This window comes from Festucalex cinctus, chromosome 17 (genome assembly GCF_051991245.1).
Source record: "Festucalex cinctus isolate MCC-2025b chromosome 17, RoL_Fcin_1.0, whole genome shotgun sequence".
Classification (NCBI taxonomy): domain Eukaryota; kingdom Metazoa; phylum Chordata; class Actinopteri; order Syngnathiformes; family Syngnathidae; genus Festucalex; species Festucalex cinctus.
The window spans coordinates 17,667,504-17,674,879 of record NC_135427.1 but is presented as its reverse complement, the minus strand read 5'-3'; positions in this window follow the sequence as shown (position 1 = coordinate 17,674,879).

The following is a 7,376-nucleotide window of genomic DNA, read 5'->3' as shown; positions in this document are numbered from 1 at the left end:
ATAGCAGAAAATAATAATAATTAAAAAAAAATCCTGAGTCAGCTACTTGTCACTGTCTGCTGGGAAGTTTTCAAGAGCAGGGAATTCACTTCATATATATATATATATATATATATATATATATATATATATATATATATATATATATATATAATCACAAGAACTGAATATTTGTTGCTTTAAGTACTACAGATTTGTTTCTCTTCACGTTTTTTGTGCTTGACAGTGGGCACTTAATCTAAAAGTCCCCAAAACAAGTCCAAGGTCCATTTTTTTGTGCTCTCTTCAAAGGGTTTGGTTTACCCCAGAAAATGGCAAACTGTTAACTTGCTGACTGGCGGCCATTCTGAGTGATTTCGCTCCAGGCTGTTTGACTGGATTTTGACTGATTTTACAAGGCCCACAGAATATTGTGTTCTATTGCTATAAAGACATGGACCCGACTAAAAAGATTAGAGTCTCTTCTTTCATCAGGAAAAAAGTATATTTCTATCTGTTTCCGTTTTGCAGCAATTAGCATTCGAATATAGCTAAGTTTCATCATTATTCACTATACTCTGCTGCCACCTGCTGGCCGTTAACTACCAATGCTTTAAACGACCTATTCAGGTCAGAAGCTGCAGCAAAGCCTTCTGTATTCTCTAGCATTACATTTTTAAAAATAAATAAATAAATAAAAATGTATGAATACGTTTTTGAGAGGGCAAGGACAAAGTATTAAAAAAAAACATATTGATACGTTTTTGGGTTCGAATGAGCTAATTTCCATAATGTCTCACTTTTTGTTTGCAAGTGACTTCCTGTACGCTGTCGTTAAAAAAAAAAAAAAAAAGGTTCACACGCTCATTTGTAGCCCGAAAACATAAACAAAGACGAGATTGACAGCTAACATGTTGACACATGCTAAATTTGAATGGTTAACTGACGACACATGCTAATGCTAACGGCTAATTGATGACACATACGAAGAATGTTAGTGGTGACCTGGAGGCACCTCTGTGTATTGTATATAAATATTCATTTGGTGAAGACCTGCTTGGAAACAACAATGTGTGTGTGTGTGTGTGTGTGTGTGTGTGTGTGCAAACGTCGCTTTGTTTTGTTGGTCTGCAAATAGCCCAGCGGCGCTCGTGCTGAGGCCACCTGTCTCAATTTTGAAAGGTTAGCCCAACGACTTAAAATGTGCTCATTTGTTTTGGGATCAAACTATAAAGCATTGCAGCTAATTATACTCAGGAGGGGGAGGCCTCCAGATTTGAGACGTACACACAGGAAGTTGATGTTCGACACAGGAAGTGGATGTTTGGCCCAAAGGAAATTAGCTCAGATGAACTATTAAGGTGCGTAATGAGTTTCAAACTTTGATGTCTGTTTAGGACTTCATCGAGTCAGTTCCTCAACAACAAAAAACTAAACTAATGGCAACAAATTCACAAACAAAACAAGAGCAAAAGTCAGAGCAAGAACAAACAACAAAACAGCAACATGTTGGTCCATTTTTTTGTTTTGGTTGTGGATCACCGTCTTCCTGCAGCACGTTCAAAACGTTTGATGACCCCCAGCTGGCAGCAGATAAAATAAATAAATAAATAAATACATTTAAAAAACCAAAAACAAATAAGGACATTTTATGTGACCAACCCCCCCCCCCCCCAACGCCAAATGGAGCTAACCAGTGTCTTGTCTAAGATTAACGCTCTTATTTTGAAAGGCCCGCGACGTAACGCTGTGACGGATGTACCATTTTAATGCAGTAAAGTCCGCGAGGAGCTATTGCTAATTAAAATAGGAAAAATAGAAGAAAAGGAAGTGTGGATTTTTTTTTAACTGTGAATGAGCCTTTTTTTTTGTGGGGGTGTGTTTTTATGCTCTGTTCTTACCTTGGTGACGTACACTTTGCTAAGCGGGACGAGGTGAGTTTAGACTCGTATTTTCTTTTATGCAACGAACATTTTATCGGTCAAATGATGATAATGAAGCTAAGGTGTTGAATTTATGTTGTTTTGTGTGTTTATTTTTTATTTTTTTTATTTTGTTTTAATTTTTTTTTAAAGATGGATATAAATGGCCAGTTTGTGTTGAATGCCCCCCTCCCCCAACCGCCATTTTGGAACTGCGTCGTTGTAATTGTATCGATTCCACTCGACGGAAAACATACTTTTATTTGCATTCTAAGATACCAGATGTTTAATGTGGGTTAATCGTGTATATTGTGCTATGATAGGTTATGAATTGGGTTCGATACAGAAACCAGACCGAACAAATGGACTGAGTTGGATTTGTTTGTTCGAGAGACAAGATGGCGGAGATGGCGAGCCACCCACGAAGCTCTTAAATTGTGCCTCACGCTGGACCTTTGCTTGTTTCTTCAAACCTGGTAGGATCGATCAGTTTTTCCTCTGCTACACACCACGGGACTCTCAAAGACTCAGGATTTACTATTCTGGACAATCAATAAGAAGAACATAAACATTTGGAACTCGAGACAGAATTTCACTGAATCGTTTTGAGTTGAACATTGTGTCACTTTTATTTTTTGTCAACCACATAATGCTAGTTTGATTTGGTTTGAACACCGAAAACTGGGAATTGGTTTAAATTTAAAGTTGCACTTAACAAAACTCGATTTGGATATTTAACTTTCACTGATCAACTTCCTTAGAAACAAAAGCGAATAAATTCAAAATAGACGTGAATTATAAAATTGGAATTTAATAAAACCACCCGGGTTAAAAACTGAAGCTATTCACAACTATATTCTACAAAGCTAAATAATGAGTTTAAAAGGGGATTTAAAAACAAAAATTCACTTGACAAAGGAGGGAAATATTTTTTTCTTTCACAAAAGTGTATCTAAATGTCAAATTGTATGTAAATTGTCCCTTGTATGTTAGCTAAAATAAGCCGGCAGTTCAAACTCATTCTTTGCCTGTGGTCATTTATTTGGTTTGTATAATTTCCACTACTACAATAGCAAAATCTGTCACTGGTCCTAGAACAATTAACTTTAATCACTCTAGAAGTGTTACAGGTTCACCTGCATGGTATCTACCTGACAGTAAACAAACCCAAGCACCTGCCATTCTCAGCTACGTTCTACACAGAGTATACATAGATGGAGCCACATTGGACTGTAACTTGCACAAAAATAGATACAAGTATGTTTTGTTTTGTTTTTTTGTTTTTTTTTCCCCTTCCAAAATTTCAGCATATTTTTCAGAACGTGCTTGTCAAACCAGTGGGACAGATGCGGAATGGTTATTTCTAGCGCAGTAGGCTACGACTGTTCTAGTCTGGCCCATTTTGAGGTCAGCTTAATTGACCCATCAACTTAAACGACTTTGAAACAAAAGCGTCACCCAGAAAAAACGAATACGTCGCTACGTGTACGGCCGCGTGCTCACAGCTCATTCAAAATATATGAGGGCGAATCTCGTCTCTGATGGGTTCCCTTTTATTGTTGTTGAATCAAAGTGTCACAACGGCACTTCTACAAGAGAAAACATATCAGATAGGATGTTCAAATAGATTGCGTGAAGTTTTTGAACATGTGTGAAGTTTGAGTGTCGGGCCGGTCGTCAGGTTTGTGTTTGGCCGCAAAGTGGTAGGAAGTGAGCGTCGAGGCGTCGACACGTGGGAACGTGAGGACGGCGGCAGGTGGCGGGAGCTTCCCGCCGTCCCCTCTGACCTCCGCGTCCGCCAACTTTTCCGCACGTGGAGGTCACTGTGACAGGAAGCGGACGGCAGGATGTGCAAATACTTTTTTTTTTTTTTTTTTTTTTTTTTTTTTTTTTCCCTGCCGCTGGCGTAAATTTAGATCGCAGCTGTCAAAGGTGGAAAATATTCCGGGCTGACGGGAAGGCCACCGGTTGAGCCGCTCAATTGCTTTGCGCTTCGTCCTCACCTCGGCCTATTTACACCGCAAACAAATCCCGTTTCAATCGCTCGCATGCGCACGCACATACTCGATCCCATTTAACATGATCACACCTTACATCTCTATTCAGTCGTATCCAATTTGTACAAAAATGTTGCAATGTATTCAGGGTCAAAGACAAATTCAGTCCAGATTTGATCCATTTTTAATTTAGCTTTGACATTCATATTTCCAAAGCCCCGGCACCGAAATCACTGTCAAATTCAATCAGATTTGAATCCATTTTGCCTTTTGTATTCAAGGTCCAAAGCTGTAACATGAAACCAAATTTAGTCCAAATTGAATCCAATTTGAGTCTCAATCCCATTCAATATGATCAGAGTCTTGCATCACTTTTTTTTTTTTTCTGATTTGTACAAAATTTGTCGTGTATGCAGCATGAGAAGATGCGACAGGAATCCAGATTTGATTCGATTTAAAATGAACACTGAAAATTAGGGGTGTGAGTTGCCAAGTACCTGGTCTTTCAATTCGTATCACGAGTCATAGGTCACGATTTGAATCGATACCGATTAATCCCGATATTAATTATTTTGATTATTTTTATTTATTTCAGTTTATTTATTTTACCCAAATTTTGAAAATACTACCGTAATCAGTAAACCTGTACATGTACAATGTCAGATTTGTATGAAAATTTATTTATATGAAACTTCAATCTTACAACTGTGAGCCACTGTATTTAACAATCTGTTGCAATCTTTTTCATGTTTGAACAGCATTGAAGTAAAATATTAAGGCTTAATGTTCCATTTAATATAACATTCTTGATTCTTCCATGCTTAACGTGTGAACCCTAACCCTAAGTAAGACGTTTTGTTAAATATTTCCTTAAAACAATGAAGTTTAAATATCGATTGGCTGTCTATCGAATCGATTTGAGAATTGCGCGCTGTAATATCGCGATATATTGCCAAGTCAATTTTTTATTTATTTATATAAACACCCCTACTGACAATCCCATTCAATATGATTGCACTTACTTTTCTTAAATCTTATCTGTACAAAATGTGTCATGTATGCACGATTAGATTGTGAAACATGAAGCCGAATTGAATTCAGATTTGATCCAGTCTAGCGTTCCGATTCCCCATGGCCAGGTACTTAATTAAAATCCTCGTCAAATCCAGTCTGATTTGGGCTGACTGAATTTTCCATGCGCTTGCACGATGCAGGGCCAAAAGCCAAAATCTGAATTCAAATGCCGTCTACATGTAATCCAGTTTAAATCTATTATGGGCTATTGACCACTTTGGTTTGAGACAGTTGATGAATATTGATATTTCTCATTTTATTTTTTTGCTGCAGTTGAATGTTGGAATGCCTTGAAATGTTTTTTTTGTTTTTGTTTTTTTTTGTCGCCATGTAGTTTAGAATAAAAACTTTATGAGCAATCGTATAAGCAGATTTGAGGTTATTGTGATGATGATGACTCTCTTCATCTTCATCCTGGCCGGGCTTTCCCACACTTGACTCGACTTGAGTTTTTCCAGCCGAGCTGGGCAGTTGTCCGAGCAGCTGCAAGAGCGGAAAAAAGGGTGTGCCGGCACGGCGGACGACAATAAGCACTTTTAACCTACGTCCGCTTTTAGCGCCTCGTTGCCATGTGAAGGATGCCCGAAGTGTTTGGGTGCGTGTGGCAGGAAGGTGTGGGGCCAGCAACACGACACCTGGTCCAGAGGCTAACAACAAGGCTGGCCTGTGATGGCGGGAAAAGCCAAAGACTTCCTGAGATTGTCTGAGGCCCAAACAGACTCTTGATCTCGTTGTTCTTGTTGCCGTGACGCAGCCAGCGGCCAGTCACAACACTCACCAGGAAGATCACGAGAAAGACTTGGCAACATCCTTAAAGGAACACAAGACTTATGAAAAATTAACCAGCTATTCTGTGAAATGGTTAATTTAAACTCTTCCCTGAAAAAAATGCCAATTTATCCAATCCATCCATTTACTACCACTTATCCAAGGTCGGGTCACGGGGGCAGCAGCTTTAGGAGGGAAGCCCAGGCTTCCCTCTCCCCAACTACTTCAACCAGCTCATCCGGAGGGATCTCCTGGTGGTCCCAGGCCAGCCGCGAGACATAGTGTCTCCAGCGTGTCCTGGGTCGTCCCCGGGGCCTCCTGCCGGTGGGACATGCCCGGAACACCTCTCCAGGGAGGCGTCCAGGAGGCATCCGAACCAGATGCCCGAGCCGCCTCAGCTGGTTCCTCTCAACACGGAGAAGCAGCAGCTCGACTCTTGAGTCCCTCCTGGATGACCGAGCTTCTCACTCTATCTCCAAGGGAGAGCCCGGACACCCTGCAGAGCAAACTCATTTCGGCTGCTTGGATCCGGGATCTTGTTCTTTCGGTCCCGACCCACAGCTCGTGACCATAGGTGAGGGTTGGGACGTAGATGGACCGGTAAATCGAGAGCTTCGCCTTTTGGCTAAACTCTTTCTTCACCACAACGGACCGATATAGAATCCGCATCACTGCAGATGCCAATTTATGTTGAGCAATTATGTTTTTATAGCATTTTTTATGAATATTTTTACATTAAGTACTGTATCGGGCATTTCCAACAGTCACTTGATCATCGTGACGTATCGCGTGCATAAAATACACAATGAATGAATGAATGACAACGAAGAACTCATGTGGAATGATTGCGTCCCACGGCGGACATCAAAGGTGGAATTTCGCCTTACAACAAAGAAGCACTTCTTTAAAAGCCATGGAGGACATGCCAAAGATTTGTTTCCAACCGAAAGCCGGATAAAACTGGCAGATCCAGTAGTCAGAGAGTCCAAGTGGACGGTAAACATCCGGGTGACTTGTATTCTGCTAGCACATGTCGTGTGCTAAGCACGCTTTAGGTGACATTAGGAGCGGCCACCCCCCACCGCCCCACCCCAACACGGAATGACATGAAACCGGACGTGTTGAGGACTTTACTCTGAACAGTATTTGGGATCCAGGACGTCTTATTCTCACTCATTACGTCAGCAAATTCCCATTGAAATGAATGAAGACGGTTTCCGGTTACACGCGGGATACGCATCACGATCACGTGACCAAGAACATGGCGTCCTTCACAGTGAGTTCGAAATTGGAGACTTAATCGGTTTTGTGTAACTTGATCTAAATGTCAAGTTGGAAGTGGAGAAGGCAGAAGGGCTCAGCTGTTGTTTTGTTTTTGCGCTGGTCAACACACTGACCAGAAAAGAAGCTGGTACCAGCAAGCGCCAGTTTTGGACTGCCTTCAAAGGCAAGGGACTGTTTTGGCATCAGTCCTGGTCTGTGATGTTCTCAGCATTTTTCTGTCCTTCAATTGGTGCAATGGAAATGTTCACATGTCGTCGAAGGACTTGATCAAGCAAAATGCGCATGAAGCGAAAAGCACGCCGTTCATCTCGTTTTGTCTCGGATTAAATTAAAGGGCAACAACGGGCTGAAA